Source organism: Odocoileus virginianus, chromosome 3, assembly GCF_023699985.2.
Source record: "Odocoileus virginianus isolate 20LAN1187 ecotype Illinois chromosome 3, Ovbor_1.2, whole genome shotgun sequence".
Lineage (NCBI taxonomy): Eukaryota > Metazoa > Chordata > Mammalia > Artiodactyla > Cervidae > Odocoileus > Odocoileus virginianus.
The window spans coordinates 47,874,817-47,893,334 of NC_069676.1; the positions used below are offsets into that span (position 1 = coordinate 47,874,817).

General features: G+C 38.8%; 2 long non-coding RNA genes across 4 annotated transcripts in view; both read right to left on the reverse strand.

Moving 5' to 3' along the window:
• LOC110129350 (uncharacterized) overlaps positions 1-18,518 on the reverse strand; it is a 51,601-nt gene that overhangs the window by 20,576 nt on the left and 12,507 nt on the right. For all 3 annotated transcript variants that reach the window (XR_011486868.1, XR_011486867.1, XR_011486869.1), the window contains one exon: positions 9,091-9,204. This is a non-coding gene — a long non-coding RNA (uncharacterized lncRNA). The remainder of the gene's footprint in view (positions 1-9,090; positions 9,205-18,518) is intronic.
• Positions 10,393-18,378, reverse strand: LOC110129349 (uncharacterized). The gene is made up of 3 exons (XR_002311457.2): positions 14,108-18,378; positions 13,034-13,057; positions 10,393-12,718 (listed from the first exon to the last, which is right to left on the reverse strand). It is a non-coding gene; the product is annotated as an uncharacterized lncRNA (long non-coding RNA).

An 18,518-nucleotide genomic window follows, 5' to 3' on the forward strand; every position in this document is an offset into this window, starting at 1 on the left:
GACTGAAGGAGTAAGGAGATATATTCTTTTTAGCAGGTTGTAAAAACAGTATTTTGATCTCAAATTTTGTCATTTATTCTTTCCATAAGCATTAACTGGACAGCTACTACATCTCAAGATTACAAAAAGGAAGACAATTCAGATGTTGTGCTCTGACTACAATTCAGATGTTGTGCTCTGACTACTCAGAGTTTAGGAGACAGTTATTTAAAAAGATAAATTATAATCTAACATTGTAAGTACAATAATGAAAGTGTGAATAAAACATTATGGGAACACCAAAGTGCAGCAAGTTTAATAATAGGAAGATTTTTTTTCCTTAATAGATCTGTTAAATTGCCACTATAATTATCTAGAACTATTTTTTGTAGCATTCCCCATCATGAATTTGTCTTTTAATTCATTCATTTACAAATATTTATTAACTGCCTATTCAATGCAGACAAAAGCACAAAGAAATTTCTAATCTGGTTGGGACTGAGATATGACATGTGAAAAGCTAAAAAGCAATATAGGTGTGAAGTTTTCAGTAATATTTTCCAATTTGTGATATGTTTTAAAATCATATAAAATGAATACATTAGAAAAATAATACAGTATGAATCAAAGCTCTGACTTAGGAAAAACCAGGTGAGTAGTAGAAATTAGCAGTTCTTAACTATGATGCCTCAGAACAGTGATGTGTTACTATACCTTGTGTAGCATGTCAGACTAATGTGTATACATAATCGAGTTCCATAACTTAACCATTATCAGAGTTTGCACCTTATTTCACACACACACAGAACTGAAGATTATTCTTATGACAACATCATTCTGATTTATTTGCATCCTGATATACTTACTCGGGTTTCACAGGTAGCACTAGTGGTAAAGAACCCACCTGTCAATGCAGGAGACATAAGAGATGCAGGTTTGATCCTTGGGACAGGAATATCTCCTGGAGAAGGAAATGGCAACCCACTCCAGTATTCTCGCCTGGAGAATCCCATGGACAGAGGAGCCTGGAAGGCTATGGTCCATAGGGTCACAAGAGTCAGATGCAACTGAAGTCATTTAGCACGCACACATGCATACTTACTTGAGTGGTCTAGCTATGAATTCTCAAGAGGGAAAGATCAACAGATCCACGAGAAACTTCATGAGAAATTTAAAAAATGAGTAGTATTTAGAGATTAATTGGAGCAGATCACAACCCTCTGTGTGGAAAAGATGAGAATGTGCATGATGTATCAGGAGAAATAAATAGACTGAACTAGACGAGCAGAGATTTATAGAGGGAAGTACAGCAACAAATAAGTTAGGAAGTCTTAGAGAAGACAACTGTTTTTGCTGCTCTGCATCCCTTTAAACTTCTTCTGGTATTATGACCCTAATTTCCTCTTGCAAATCACTCTCTCCCTCTTTTCCGTCTAGATGAGTTTTGGGTAGCAACCCACTCCAGTATTCTTGCCTGGAAAATTCCATGAACAGAGGAACCTGGAGGGCTACAGTCCATGGAGTCGCAAAGAGTCAGCCACAACTGAGCGCATCAGCACAGCACAGTTCAGGAGTGAATATGTGACTTAGAACTGGTCACGTGTTAAGTGAATGTCATAGTTCTCAAATGGCAGAGATGACTAAGGAATAGGAAATAAGACGAAATAAACTTTTACTAAGAGAGCCACATGGTCTGGTCTTTTCTTCTGAAATTGCTAATAGTAACAATGCTATGAACTTGGAACTGCTGAAAGGTGAGCACTTTGTGCCAGGAAATGATTCAGTATAGCAGAAGAAAGAACAGAGAGATGAAGAGAAGGAATAAGTCCCATTGATACTACCCAGTCCCTGGATCAAAGCATGACTGAAACCAATGGACCCATAGTCTTTGCAGTTATGTTAACCAATAGGTTTCCATAACATGAGCCATTTTAAATTAGGTTTTCTGTCATATGCAACAAAAGAATCCTATATTATTTAGGTCTGTTGGGGCCAGTTACTAATGATCCTATGTGGCAAGGTTAGAAATTAAGATTTTCCCTATGATGGGCCACTGGGGAAAAGTAGTTTTTAAAGCAGATGTGGGACAGGATGAAAGTAATTTAGTGAATGTCATTTTTTTCATATCAATGGAGCAAATTACCAATAAGAATAATTTGTTTGAGCATATGGGAGTAGAAATGAGATCACAGTCAGACTTCTTAGACTATGGACCCAAACTGCTTGCCCTCTAAGTATTTCTGTTGTAGCTGGAACTTAGTACTTCTCAAATGTGTAATCCTATCTTTTACTTAGTTCAAGTTAGACATAGAAATCAATTAGGCTTCGATCAAGTGAATTTCTCAGAGTATGGTCCATCTTCATAATATGTTCAAAATAATCTGGGCTTTCAATGAATATAGTAGTGATAAAGTTGTCTACCTTAACAGCCAATGAAATGTAGCAGAAATATAGAGTCACATGTATGATGCATCTAAAACCGCTCCCCTGATTATGCAATCCATGCTTCCGATGTATATCAATAGTAATATAATACCAATAATCTATCTGTAAAAAAGAAGGGGGTGAGGGGAAACTAAGAGATTTGAGCCTTACTTGAGGTTCCTTGACAATTTTGTAGGGGCTTCCTATGTGGCTCAGCAGTAAAGAATCCCCATGTCAACACAAGAGACACAGGAGACTCAGGATCGATCCCTGGGTTGGGAGATCCCCTGGAGGAGGAAATGGCAGCCCACTCCAGAATTCTTGCCTGGAAAATTCCATGAGCAGAGGAACCTGGCATACTACAGTCCATGGGGTTGTAAAGAGTCAGACACGACTGACCAACTGAGCACACATGGTTCCTTGACAGTTCTATATGGCTGAGTAAATCACATTTCCTTCTCTATGACTCAATTACCCTACTTAAAAGATAGGAAAATAATAATATTGAACTTAAAACACAAGAAGATTTAAATATGGCCTTGACTATCTTCATCTATGTTCATTGGATACTTGAAGATACATAGTAATAATAATAAAAGTTAAAATTGAGTACTTACTATGTTCTGGGCACAATTCTAAATGTTTTGCATGTATTAAACAATTTATGCCTTACCTCTTAGAGTCCTATGAGGCAAATATTATTATTATCCCCATTTTGTTGAGGCTTACAAAAGTTATGATTCTTGTCCAAAGCCCAAATCTAGCCATGATTTGAACCCAGGCAATTCTATACTATCTTTCTACTTATCTCATAGTGTGGCAGATAATATAGAAACAAAAATGCTGAATATCACTCATGATAGAAAACTGCAAATTAAAACTTCAACAAAATGCCACTTTCCATCGATAGGATTAGCAAAGATTATTCACAAAGTTATTGGCAGGTCTCAGTTTCTCACTGGCTGTTGGTTGGAAACCAACCTCATAAGCCTTTCCACAGGTAGGGCATCGGAGTGTCTTCAAGACTTAGCTACTGGCTTCCTCCAGAACAAGTGACAGAAGAGAGAGAAAGTCCATGAGAGAAGGTGCAGGTTTTTTTAAAAACAACTTTTTGTTGTTGTTCAGTTGCTCAGTCGTGTCTGACTCTTTGTGATCCCATAGACTGCAGCAGGTCAGGCTTCCCTGTCTTTCACCATCTCCTGAAGTTTGTTAAAATTCATGTCCATTGAGTCGGTAATGCCTTCCAACCATCTCATCCTCTGTCACCCCCTTCTTCTCCCGCCTTCAATCTTTCCCAGCATCAGGGTCTTTTCAAATGAGTCGGCTCTTCGAATCAGGTGACCAGTCAAAGTACTGGAGTTTCAGCTTAAGCATCAGTCCTTCCAACGAATATTCAGGACTGATTTCCTTTGGGATTGACTGTTTCAATTTCCTTGCAGTCCAAGGGACTCTCAAGCATCTTCTCTAGCACCACAGTTCAAAAGCATCAATTCTTCAACACTCAGCCTTTTTTATTGTCCAACTCTCACAACCGTACATGACTACTGGAAAAATCATAGCTTTGACTAGACAGACATTTGTCGGCAAAGTAGTATCTGTGCTTTTTAATACTCTATCCAGGTTTGTCATTGCTTTTCTTCCAAGGAGTAAGCATCTTTTAATTTCATGGCTGCAGTCACCATCTGTAGTGATTTTGGAGCTCAAGAAAAGAAAGTCTGTCACTGTTTCCATTGTTTCCCCATCTATTTGCCATGAAGTGATGGGACTGGATGTCATGATCTTAGTTTTTTGAATGTTGAGTTTCAATTCAGGTTTTCACTTTCCTCTTTCACTTTCATGAAGAGGCTTTTTAGTTCCTCTTCACTTTCTGCCATAAGGGTGGTGTCATCTGCATATCTGAGGTTATTGATATTTCTCCCAGCAATCTTGATTCCAGCTTGTGATTCATCCAGCCCAGCATTTTGCATGATGTACTCTGCATATAAGTTAAATAAGCAGAGTAACAATATACAGCCTTGACACACTCCTTTCCCAATTTGAACCAGTCCATTGTTCCATGTCCAGTTCTAACTGTTGTTTATTAACCTGCATACAGGTTTCTCGGGAGGCAGGTGAGGTAGTCTGGTACTCCCATCACTTTAAGAATTCCACAGTTTCTTGTGATGTACACAGTCAAAGTCTTTAGCATAGTCAATGAAGCAAAAATAGATATTTTTATGGAATTCTCTTGCTTTTTCTATGATCCAACGGACGTTGGCAATTTGATCTCTGATTCCTCTGCCTTTTCTAAATCCAGCTTGCACATCTAGAAATTCACAGTTCACATACTGCAGAAGCCTTGCTTGAAGGATTTTGTGCATTTCTTTGCTAGCATGTGAAATGAGTGCAATTGTGTGAGAGTTTGAACATTTTTTGGCATCACCCTTCTTTGGGATTGGAACGAAAACTGACCTTTTCCAGTCCTGTGGCCACTGCTAAGTTTTCCAAATTTGCTGGTATACTGAGTGCACTTTCACAGCATCATCTTTTAGGATTTGAAATGGCTCAACTGGAATTCCATCACCTCCACTAGCTTTGTTCAGAGTGATGCTTCCTAAGGCCCACTTGACTTCACATTCCAGAATGTCTGGCTTTAGGCAAGTGATCACACCATTATGGTTATCCAGGTCATCAAGATCTTTTTGTATAATTCTTCTGTACAAAAACAACTTTATTGAGATACATGTGAAGTTACACAGAAGTTTCTGACTGTGTGGGTGGGGCCAGTGTGGGGAAGGAGCAGAGGTCAGCACCACAACTCGCTGTGTTGTTCAAGGGTCAACTGTAATTCCCATGCCATACAATTCACACATTCAAAGTGTACAATCCAATGGCTTCTATGTTTACAGAGATTTGCAACAATCATTACAATAAATGTTAGAACATTTTCAGCACTTCTAAAAGAAATCCTGACGGACACCTTATCTTCGACAAAGGAGGCAAGGATATACAATGGAAAAAAGACAACCTCTTTAACAAGTGGTGCTGGGAAAACTGGTCAACCACTTGTAAAAGAATGAAATTAGAACACTTTCCAACACCATACACAAAAATAAACTCAAAATGAATTGAAGATCTAAATGTAAGACCAGGAACTATAAAACTCCTAGAGGAGAACATAGGCAAAACACTCTCCGACATAAATCACAGCAGGATCCTCTATGACCCACCTCCCAGAATATTGGAAATAAAAGCAAAAATAAACAAATGGGACCTAATGAAACTTAAAAGCTTTTGTGCAACAAAGGAAACTATAAGCAAGGTGAAAAGACAGCCCTCAGATTGGGAGAAAATAATAGCAAACGAAGCAACAGACAAAGGATTAATCTCAAAAATATACAAGCAACTCCTGCAGCTCAATTCCAGAAAAATAAATGACCCAATCAAAAAATGGGCCAAAGAACTAAACAGACATTTCTCCAAAGAAGACACACAGATGGCTAACAAACACATGAAAAGATGCTCAACGTCACTCATTATCAGAGAAATGCAAATCAAAACCACAATGAGGTACCATTACACGCCAATCAGGATGGCTGCTATCCAAAAGTCTACAAGCAATAAATGCTGGAGAGGGTGTGGAGAAAAGGGAACCCTCTTACACTGTTGGTGGGAATGCAAATTAGTACAGCCACTATGGAGAACAGTGTGGAGATTTCTTAAAAAATGAAATAGAACTGCCATATGACCCAGCAATCCCACTTCTGGGCATACACACTGAGGAAACCAGATCTGAAAGAGACACGTGCACCCCAATGTTCATCACAGCACTATTTATAATAGCCAGGACATGGAAGCAACCTAGATGCCCATCAGCAGAAGAATGGATAAGGAAGCTGTGGTACATATACACCATGGAATATTACTCAGGCATTAAAAAGAATTTATTTGAACCAGTTCTAATGAGATGGATGAAACTGGAGCCCATTATACAGAGTGAAGTAAGCCAGAAAGATAAAGACCATTACAGTATACTAACACATATATATGGAATTTAGAAAGATGGTAACGATAACCCTATATGTAAAACAGAAAAAGAGACACAGATGTATAGAACAGACTTTTGGACTCTGTGGGAGAAGGTGAGGGTGGGATGTTTTGAGAGAACAGCATCGAAACATGTATATTATCTAGGGTGAAACAGATCACCAGCCCAGGTTGGATGCATGAGACAAGTGCTCGGGCCTGGTGCACTGGAAAGACCCAGAGAGATCTGGTAGAGAGGGAGGTGGGAGGGGGGATCGGGATGGGGAATACATGTAAATCCATGGCTGATTCATGTCAATATATGACAAAAACCACTACAATATTGTAAAGTAATTAGCCTCCAAATAATAAAAATAAATGAAATAAATAAATAAATATATACCACTGTGAAAATAAAATAAAATAAAATAAACCTGCTTCAATTTGCCATCCCTTGCCCATCAGCAGACGAATGGATGAGGAAACTGTGGTACATATACACCATGGAATATTACTCAGCCATTAAAAAGAATTCATTTGAATCAGTTCTAATGAGATGGATGAAACTGGAGCCCATTATACAGAGTGGAGTAAACCAGAAAGATAAAGACCATTACAGTATACTAACACATATATATGGAATTTAGAAAGATGGTAATGATAACCCTATATGCAAAACAGAAAAAGAGACTCAGATGTATAGAACAGACTTGTGGACTCTGGGAGAAGGCGAGGGTGGGATGTTTCGGGAGAACAGCATCGAAACATGTATATTATCTAGGGTGAAACAGATCACCAGCCCAGGTTGGATGCATGAGACAAGTGCTCGGGCCTGGTGCACTGGGAAGACCCAGAGGGATCTGGTGGAGAGGGAGGTGGGAGGGGGGATCGGGATGGGGAATACATGTAAATCCATGGCTGATTCATGTCAATATATGACAAAAACCACTACAATATTGTAAAGTAATTAGCCTCCAAATAATAAAAATAAATGAAATAAATAAATAAATATATACCACTGTGAAAATAAAATAAAATAAAATAAACCTGCTTCAATTTGCCATCCCTTGCCCATCAGCAGACGAATGGATGAGGAAACTGTGGTACATATACACCATGGAATATTACTCAGCCATTAAAAAGAATTCATTTGAATCAGTTCTAATGAGATGGATGAAACTGGAGCCCATTATACAGAGTGGAGTAAACCAGAAAGATAAAGACCATTACAGTATACTAACACATATATATGGAATTTAGAAAGATGGTAATGATAACCCTATATGCAAAACAGAAAAAGAGACTCAGATGTATAGAACAGACTTGTGGACTCTGGGAGAAGGCGAGGGTGGGATGTTTCGGGAGAACAGCATCGAAACATGTATATTATCTAGGGTGAAACAGATCACCAGCCCAGGTTGGGTGCATGAGACAAATGCTCGGGCCTGGTGCACTGGGAAGACCCAGAGGGATCAGGTGGAGAGGGAGGTGGAAGGGGGGACCGGGATGGGGAATACATGTAAATCCATGGCTAATTCATTTCAATGTATGACAAAAACTACTGCAATGATGTAAAGTAATTAGCCTCCAACTAATAAAAATAAATGGAAAAAAAAAATTTCCAACAAAGCAGTCTTAAAAAGAGCTTGTTAATATATGGTCATTCACTGCTCTTGCTATATTTATGTCAACAATTGGGCAACATTTCATAAAAATAGATTTATTTAAAAAAAAATTTGCCATCCCTAAAAAAGTAAAAAATAAAAAAATAAAAGAAACCCCAAATGAAGCCATCACACCCTAAACTTCCCCACTCCCAAACTTTTCAGTCTAGGCAACTATCATAATACTTTTTTCTCGATAGATTTGCCAATTCTGGACATCACATATAAATGGAATCATACAATATGTGGTCTTTTGAGACTGGCTTCTTTCACTTAGCTTGTCTTTAGGGTTCAACAATGTTGTAGCGTGGATCAGTACTTCATTTCTTTTTTATTATGTGCTCTCTTTGTTTCACTATCTTTAAGTGAAATTCCTACTTATTTCTAATTATGTTAAGTCCAGGTTTTTCTCTCTCTCACTTTTTTAGGTCCAAGAAAGAAAGACCCGGGCCTTCTTGGCTCAGGGTCTAAGTCCCAACCTCAGTTCCTTCTTGAACTAGCTGAGACTCTAACTTGGCCTGTGTTCCCTGGGTCCTTGAAGTCTTTTATAAGCTAATCTTGCAAGTGACATGCCACTATTTCTGCCATATTCTGTTTACAGACAGAACAATCCTCATACAATGAGAAAAGTGTTAGTCACCCAGTTGTATCTGACTATTTGTGACCCCATCGATTGTAGCCTGCTAGGTTCCTCTGTCTATGGAATTCTCCAAGCAGAATACTAGAGTGGGTAGCCTTTCCCTTTTCCAGGGGATCTTCTCAACCCAGGGATTGAACCCAGGTCTCCCGCATTGCTGCCAGATTCTTTACCATCTGAGCCACTAGGGAAGCTCCCATACAACAGGGAAGAGGGTATAAATACCAGAAGGCAGGAATCAGGGTCTTCTTAAAGGCTGCCTATGGCAGTGAGGATGTTGTCATGTTGCAATCCATGTTAGAAGTAAAAGCTTAAACCTCTAGCCTTGCCTTGTATAGCACCACTTATAAGGTAACAAAAACAAACATAAGGCTCACTTACGTGGTTTGGTATAAAGGACCCCCTCTCCCCCACTCAGAGGGAACTTTGGCAGGAGTCATTCTTACTTCAGCAGCACCTGATGTCCCTTGATCAGTATGGAAGTGAATATCTGGCCTTATGGGAATAAGGAAAAGAGGTTTAACACTTGGTTTTAAAAGAGAACATTGAAATAAACAAATGACTGACAGCAACTTGACTAAACAAAATATTAGCTATAAAGTTGAAAAACACTCACCTGACATAAATGCAATCACTCAGATGAATGATTATTTCCAAAAATATGGAAGCAACCCAGATGCCCTATGGAAGCAACCCAGATGCCCATCAGCAGACGAATGGATGAGGAAGCTGTGGTACCTATACACCATGGAATATTACTCAGCCATTAAAAAGAATTCATTTGAATCAGTTCTAATGAGATGGATGAAACTGGAGCCCATTATACAGAGCGAAGTAAGCCAGAAAGATAAAGACCATTACAGTATACTAACACATATATATGGACTTTAGAAAGATGGTAACGATAACCCTATATGCAAAACAGAAAAAGAGACTCAGATGTATAGAACAGACTTGTGGACTCTGGGAGAAGGCGAGGGTAGGATGTTTCAAGAGAACAGCATTGAAACATGTATATTATCTAGGGTGAAACAGATCACCAGCCCAGCCCAGGTTGGGTGCATGAGACAAGTGCTCGGGCCTGGTGCACTGGGAAGACCCAGAGGGATCGGGTGGAGAGGGAGGTGGGAGGGGGGACCGGGATGGGGAATACATGTAAATCCATGGCTAATTCATTTCAATGTATGACAAAAACTACTGTAATGATGTAAAGTAATTAGCCTCCAACTAATAAAAATAAATGGAAAAAAAAAAGAAAAAAAAAACAAAAAAAACAAAAATAGTTATAGTACAATAAAGAAGAAAGTAACTGCAGCTTTCTCATGGTTTCGTCATGAATACTCAAATATTCACTCAGTTCTTTTGTCAGTAAACAAATATTAAAGCTAGAGATGGGACTTTTGCATTCAATTAATGCAAAAGTTTTCTAAGTTTCCCTTTGAGATATGACACTATATTTAATGATATAATAAAGAAACATAAAACAAATACACAGTCCCTACCTTCAAAAACCTTTCATTCAAAGGCAAAAAAAAGACAAATGACAAACTGACATTTTTGTTTCATATTTGTTTTTAAAGGTAATAAACATGAGGAGCTATAAAAGTTATTCTTTATATATATATTATTATATATGATATATAATTATATATATATATATATATATATGCCATTTGTTTTGAATTCTTTTTCCATCTCCATGTGTTTTTAGTTACTGATGAAAACCATTTATATACAAGATGACTTTTTCAATTAAAAAACACAAACACATTTTAGGGTACCATCTGTTTGGACTTATTTTCCTGGTTATTGTGTGTGGGTCAATTCAGTGGATAACAGTAGTAAGATGAACATTTGGATTTTTTAAATTTCTTTGAGAGATTAATTTGCATTGCATCATGTAACCGTGTCAAAAGAGGGCAAATTGAATCTCTGGTAAATTGAGAATACAAGAAAACATACAAAGATATCTTTACTAAACTTCATTCAGTGAAAATATTTCAGATCAACACATTGCAGAGCTTTTTACTTAAAATAGTTTTATAGAAGGTATAAATCCAAGACTAGATTAATTTATGATGAGTCAATAGTAAAGAATACAATTTCGTATATTTCCATTTCTGCAGATTATTAACAAGAAATATTAGTTTGTATATAATTTGCTATCTACACTAGATCAACTGAAAAGCAATAGTTAAATTATCCAGTTAGCAGTTTTTATACCCTTGAAAACTATCACACAAATAAATGACTTTCTCTCAAAGGAACTCCCAGGCACAGTAATGTCAAATGAGGCTGTAAGCTCTTAATATAAAAAGGAAGAAGAAGTTTAAAAAGTTTTAGGTAAAGATGACTTTCCTCCATCCTATAAAAAGTAGATATATACCATTTTACCTCCACTAAACCTGCAAAATATTAAGGGTAATAATACCAGATATTAAACAGTAAGTAGAGCCTCATGATGAAAGTGAAAGAAGAGAGTGAAAAAGTTGGCTTAAAGCTCAACATTCAGAAAACTAAGATCATGGCACCCCTTCATTTCATGCAAATAGATGGGGAAACAGTGGAATCAGTGAGGAATTTTATTTTGGGGGGGCTCCAAAATCACTGCAGATGGTGACTGCAGCCATGAAATTAAAAGACGCTTTCTCCTTGGAAGAAAAGTCATGACCAACCTAAACAGCATATTAAAAAGCAGAGATATTACTTCGCCAACAAAGGTCTGTCTAGTCAAGGCTATGGTTTTCCCAGTAGTCATGTATGGATGTGAGAGTTGGACTGTAAAGAAGGCTGAGCACCGAAGAATTGATGCTTTTGAACTGTGGTGTTGGAGGAGACTCTTGGGAGTCCCTTGGACTGGAAGGAGATCCAACCAGTCCATCCTAAAGGAGATCAGTCCTGGGTGTTCATTGGAAGGACTGATGTTGAAGCTGAAACTCCAATACTTTGGCCACCTGATGCGAAGAGCTGACTCATTTGAAAAGACCCTGATGCTGGGAAAGATTGAGGGCAGGAGGAGAAGGGGACAACAGAGGATGAGATGGTTGGATGGCATCACCAACTCAGTGGACATGAGTTTGGGTAAACTCCAGGAGTTGGTGATGGACAAGGAGGTCTGGTGTGCTGCAGTCCATTGGGTCGCAAAGAGTCGGACACAATTGAGCAACTAAACTGAACTGAACTGAAGAATTCTTATAAAAGTTGGGAAAAGTAGAAAACTGTTTGACAGTAATTATCTCACAACAGTAAATATTTGCATACTCTATAGCCCAACAACCCTACTTCTAGATATATGACCAAGAAAAATACTTGTATGTGTGACCATGAGGTGTACTTAAAAATTTTTATAGCAACAATGTTTATAATTATTTAAAAGTCTAGAAACAAGCCAACTATGTATCAACACAAAAATAAATTGTGATATATTCACACAATAGAATGCTACATGGTACTGAAAATCAACATTCATTATACACAACAACATGAATGAACCTTGGAAACAAAATGTTAAGTTAAAAGGGCAAATCCCAGAAAACTATATATTGAATGAGTGCACTTTCATAAAGCTCAAAAAATACAAATCAATGTATTGTTTCAGCACATATACATTTGTGATAAAACTAAAAAAAAAAAAGCAATGGAATGATCAGCACTAAGTTTAGGATACTGGTTACCTCTGAGTGCAAGGGGAAGAGATAGAGGAGAAACACAATTGTAGATACAATTTATGGGGAGATATTCTAGTTCTTGGGCTTCCCTGGTGGCTCAGAGGTTAAAGCGTCTGCCTGCAATGTGGGAGACCTGGGTTCGATCCCTGGGTTGGGAAGATTCCCTGGAGAAGGAAATGGCAACCCACTCCAGTATTCTTGCCTAGAAAATTCCATGGACGGAGGAGCCTGGTGGGCTACAGTCCATGGGCTCGCAAAGCGTCGGACACGACTGAGCGACTTCACTTCACTTCATTGTAGTTCTTGGATTGAGTAGTTCATTATATGATTAAGCTTCATACCTAAAATATGTTACATATATTATTATACATTATTATATATACTATATACATGTACCTATATTGGCATGCGAATATATGGTCGTGGCTTGTGGGATCTTAGTTCCCCAACCAGGGATTGAACACAAGCCCTCCACAATGAAATCACCTAGTCCTAACCACTGGAGGGCCAGGGAATTCCCACTGTTACATATATCTTTGGCATGTATTTAAAAGAAAAAAAATTATGAGCATGATATAATTTATACTCATCTCTTCCAAGTAAGAGCTGAATCATATTCTGCATGTAAAGAAACTGAGAGTAATGATATCACTTACACATAGAATCTAAAAAAGTTAAACCTGTAAAAAAAAAAGAGAGAGTTAAAATGGTGGTTACCAGGGTTGGCGTTGGGATAGGGGATAAGAGTGATGGTGTTTAAGGGTACAAGCTTGAATGAGTAGTAAATAAACCATAGAGTCTAAGGCACAGTAGAGTCTAATGAATATAGACAGTACTATTGTACTATATGAACTTCCTTGGTGGCTCAGTGATAGAATCTGCCTGCAATGTAGGAGCCACAGGTTCAATCCCTGGGTCAGGAAGTTCCGCTGGAGGAGGAAATGGCAACCCACTCCAGTATTCTTGCCTGGAAAATCCCATGGACAGAGGAGCCTGGTGGGTCACAGTGCATAGGGTCAGAAAGAGTCAGACATGACTGAAGCGATTTAGCGCCCACACAGGCACTATATGATATAATGTTATAACTACTGCTACCTTAGCAATCATTATTACAATATATAAATGTATCAAAGTAACACATTGCACACCTTAAACTTATACAATGTAACATGTCAAGTTCATTCAAAAAAAGAAAAAGAAAGAAATTTAGGGTGATATGGCCCTATCTTCAAATAAGGAATGAGACAGAGTTCTGCAAAACAGTACCCCCTCACAAATACTGATAGATTTTTAAAGACAGTAATCAGTCTAGGGCTTCCCTGGTGACTTGGTGGTGAAGAATCTGCCTGCTAACGCAGGAGACACAAGTTCCATCCCTGGTGAGATGGCCATGAACCCAAGGAGGATCCACAAGCCGCATGGGAAGTAAGCCCATGCGCCACATCTACTGAAGCCCAATGCCCCAGAGCCTGTGCTCTGCAACAGAAGTCACTACAGTGAGAATCCCACATACCACAACAAAGAGTGGTAGCCCTGGCTCACCACAGTTAGAGAAAATCCATGAGCAACAACAAAGACCTAGCACAGCCAAAAATAAATAAATTAATTAAATTTTAAAAAATCAATCTAATTGGAGCCAAAAGAATTTTAAGAGAAATTAAATTCTAAGTGAATTAAATGGGAATTTTTTTAATGCATGAATGGATTGTGTGATAAACTGAATCTCTTACCTGCCAGGAAATGATGATCCAAGATGGGAATCTACCACCACTAGGTGAAATTAAAACTTCCAGAGATAAAAGGAGCAAGCCATTTTGCAGGAAAACTGGAGGTTCAGAATACAATTCTCGGGATAAAATGAACAAAAAAATACAAAGGCTAAATGGGTTAATTCTTTTTTTTTCTTTTTACACTTTTCTTTAACTTAGACTGTGCAGCAGGGAGGGGGAAGGGACGGAAATAATAGAGATAATTAAGACACAGTCCGAACTCTCAAGGAATTCATATTCGAGTAATCAGAGAAAAACTTTACAATGTGTAAATGGAAGAGATACTTCTCTACAGAACCTGTAAAGAGTTGTTTCAATAGAGTAAATGGCCCAAAACCTAGAAAAGGAAAGAATACTTGGAGGTTTTCAAGAAGAATGTAGTTGGCTAATGTAGCAGTGAGAAAGAGGACAGCCTTAATCTCAGGCCAACACCCATGAGCCTGAAATCAGAAGGGGAAAAAAAAAATAATGGAGAACTTGGCTTGGACCTTGAGAGAAGGGCAAGAAGAGTTGGTGCTACAGTGGGTGGGAGTTCACATTTGTGGAATACTTACTGTACACCAGGTCCTCTTCCAAATGCTTTTTATGAATTAATTAATTTAACCCATACCAATATAGCTATGAGGCAGTTGGTATTATTACCCTCATTTGATAAATGAGGAAACTGGGACCTATAGAGGTTAAGTAATTGGCCAGTCACAAAGTTAGGAATTTGAAAGCAGAGTTTTGAATCTAGGAGATATGATTACTCAGCCCACATTCTTGACCACTACACTGATAAGAGGAGGTTTTACCTAACTAAAAATTACAGGAAATAGAAGAGCTAAAAAAGTAGTTCATCACATGAATTCATTAAAGTTTGTTTACATACAGTTGAGATAAATTGTAAATATTAAGATCTTTACCCCAAAACATTGTTACATCTTGGTAAATATTAGTGGTATGCCTCAAATTTTTGTACTGGGCACTAGGAATATGGAATATTGCAGAACTAGTGGAGAAACTTATTCAGTTGTGTCCAACTCTTTGGGACCTATGGACTGTAGCCTACCAGGCTCCTCTGTCCATGGGGATTCTCCAGGCAAGAATACTGGAGTGGGCTGCCATTTCCTTCTACAGGGGATCTTCCCAACCCCGGGATCAAACCCCTGTCTCCCACATTGCAGGCAGACTCTTTACCCTCTGAACCACCAGGAAGCCCAAAAAATATCTTCATGATCCAGATAATCATGATGGTGTGATCACTCACCTAGAGCCAGACATCCTGGAATGTGAAGTCAAGTGTGCCTTAGGAAGCATCACTATGAACAAAGCTAGTGGAGGTGATGGAATTCCAGTTGAGCTATTTCAAATCCTGGAAGATGATGCTGTGAAAGTGCTGCACTCAATATGCCAGCAAATTTGGAAAACTCAGCAGTGGCCACAGGACTGGAAAAGGTCAGTTTTCATTCCAATCCCAAAGAAAGGCAATGCCAAAGAATACTCAAACTACCGCACAATTGCACTCATCTCACATGTTAGTAAAGTAATGTTCAAAATTCTCCAAGCCAGGCTTCAGCAATACATGAACCATGAACTTCTAGATGTTCAAGCCGGATTTAGAAAAGGCAGAGGAACCAGAGATCAAATTGCCAACATCTGCTGGATCATAGACCCACTCCAGTACTCTTGCCTGGAAAAACCCATGGACGGAGGAGCCTGGTAGGCTGCAGTCCATGGGGTCGCTAAGAGTCGGACAAGATTGAGCAACTTCACTTTCACTTTTCACTTTCATGCATTGGAGAAGGAAATGGCAACCCACTCCAGTGTTCTTGCCTGGAGAATCCCAGGGACGGGGGAGCCTGGTGGGCTGCCGTCTATGGGGTCGCACAGAGTCGGACATGACTGAAGCAACTTAGCAGCAGCAGCAGTAGAAGCTGGATCATAGAAAAAGCAAGAGAGTTCCAGAAAAACATCTATTCCTGCTTTACTGACTATGCCAAAGCATTTGACTGTGTGGATCACAAAAAACTGTGGAAAATTCTGAAAGAGATGGGAATACCAGACCACCTGACCTGCCTCTTGAGAAACCTGTATGTAGGTCAGGAAGCAACAGTTAGAACTGGACATGGAACAACAGATTGGTTCCAAATAGGAAAAGGAGTACCTCAAGGCTGTATATTGTCACCCCACTTATTTAACTTATATGCAGAGTACATCATGAGAAATGCTGGGCTAGATGAAGCACAAGCTGGAATCAAGATTGCCAGGAGAAATATCAATAACCTCAGATATGCAGATGACCCTTATGGCAGAAAGTGAAGAAGAACTAAAGAGCCTCTTGATGAAAGTGAAAGACGAGAGTGAAAAAGTTGGCTTAAAGCTTAACATTCAGAAAACTAAGATCATGGCATCTGGTCCCATCACTTCATGGCAAATAGATGGGGAGACAGTGGAAACAGTGTCAGACTTTATTTTCTTGGGCTCCAAAAGTACTGCAGATGGTGACTACAGCCATGAAATTAAAAGACATTTGCTCCTTGGAAGAAAAGTTATGACCAACCTAGACAGCATATTAAAAAGCAGACATTACTTTGCCAACAAAGCTATGGTTTTTCCTGTGGTCATGTATGAGAGTTGGACTGTAAAGAAGGCTGAGCACTGAAGAATTGATGCTTTTGAACTGTGGTGTTGGAGAAGACTCTTGAGAGTCCCTTGGACTGCAAGGAGATCCAAGCAGTCTACCCTAAAGGAGCTCAGTCCTGGGTGTTCATTGGAAGGACTGATGTTGAAGCTGAAACTCCAATACTTTGGCCACCTGATGCGAAGAGCTGACTCATTTGAAAAGACCCTGATGCTGAGAAAGATTGAGGGCAGGAGGAGAATGGGATGACAGAGGATGAGATGGTTGGATGGCCTCACTGACTCAGTGGACATGAGTTTGGGTAAACTCTGGGAGTTGGTGATGGACAGGGGGGCCTGGTGTGCTACAGTCCATGGGGGAGCAAAGAGTTGGACACAACTAAGCGACTGAACTGAACTGAAGTAGAGAAAAGCTGTGTCTCCAGGGCATGGTCTTAAAAAAAAATCTCATCTTTTGGATCCCTCAGCAGACAGAAAATTACACAAGGTAAGCCTTGGTAAAGCCCTCAGTTTCTCAAATAATAAACTGATGTACTTTACAGTTAGTCTCAACAACACACACATATTTATTCAGTCTCTCTACCTTCTCAGCAATTTAATAACTGACTTGTTGGCTCATTTGCTTTAGCAATATGCTAATGAGGTAAAATTGATGGGTTTAATTCCTTTTTAGATCTAGTGGCCAGGAACTGCACCCCTAAACTTAGCATACAATGAGTTGTTGAGTGACCCCAGAGAAATTGTGTTTGACTCAGAATGTCTATCAGCATTACACAGAAGATAATGCTTTACTTAGTGTGTGTCAGAACCTTCATCTTTGTATTTAAGGACAACACATTAATTTTCACATAGAACAACTAAAGTGATTTATTTAATGTTTTACAATGGTTCTCTGGAACAATCAAGAATAGATTCTTGGAAAGTTCAATGTAATATCTTACTCAAATTGACCCTACCTATAATAGAGTCTTTGCCCAACTTCATGATATATACTCAATCAATCTTGTGACTTTAGGTACTCAACAAATAATAAGTAAACAAATAATAGCAGAAACTATTGTAGTTTGTAATTACTTATGGAGGAACACTTATCTGGAGACAAACTGATGAAAACATAATTCCAACCCCAAAGCATAAACTTGGAATGCAAACTAGTACAGCCGTTATGAAGAACAGTGTGGAGATTTCTTAAAAAACTGGAATTAGAACTGCCATATGACCCAGCAATCCCACTTCTGGGCATACACACTGAGGAAATCAGATCTGAAAGAGACATGTGCGCCCCAATGTTCATCACAGCACTATTTATAATAGCCAGGACATGGAAGCAACCTAGATGCCCATCAGCAGACGAATGGATAAGGAAGCTGTGGTACATAAATACCATGGAATATTATTCAGCCATTAAAAAGAATTTATTTGAACCAGTTCTAATGAGATGGATGAAACTGGAGCCCATTATACAGAGTGAAGTAAGCCAGAAAGATAAAGACCAATATAGTATACTAACATATATATATATGGAATTTAGAAAGATGGTAATGATAACCCTATATGTAAAACAGAAAAAGAGACACAGATGTATAGAACAGACTTTTGGACTCTGTGGGAGAAGGTGAGGGTGGGATGTTTTGAGAGAACAGCATCGAAACATGTATATTATCTAGGGTGAAACAGATCACCAGCCCAGGTTGGATGCATGAGACAAGTGCTTGGGACTGGTGCACTGGGAAGACCCAGAGGAATCGGG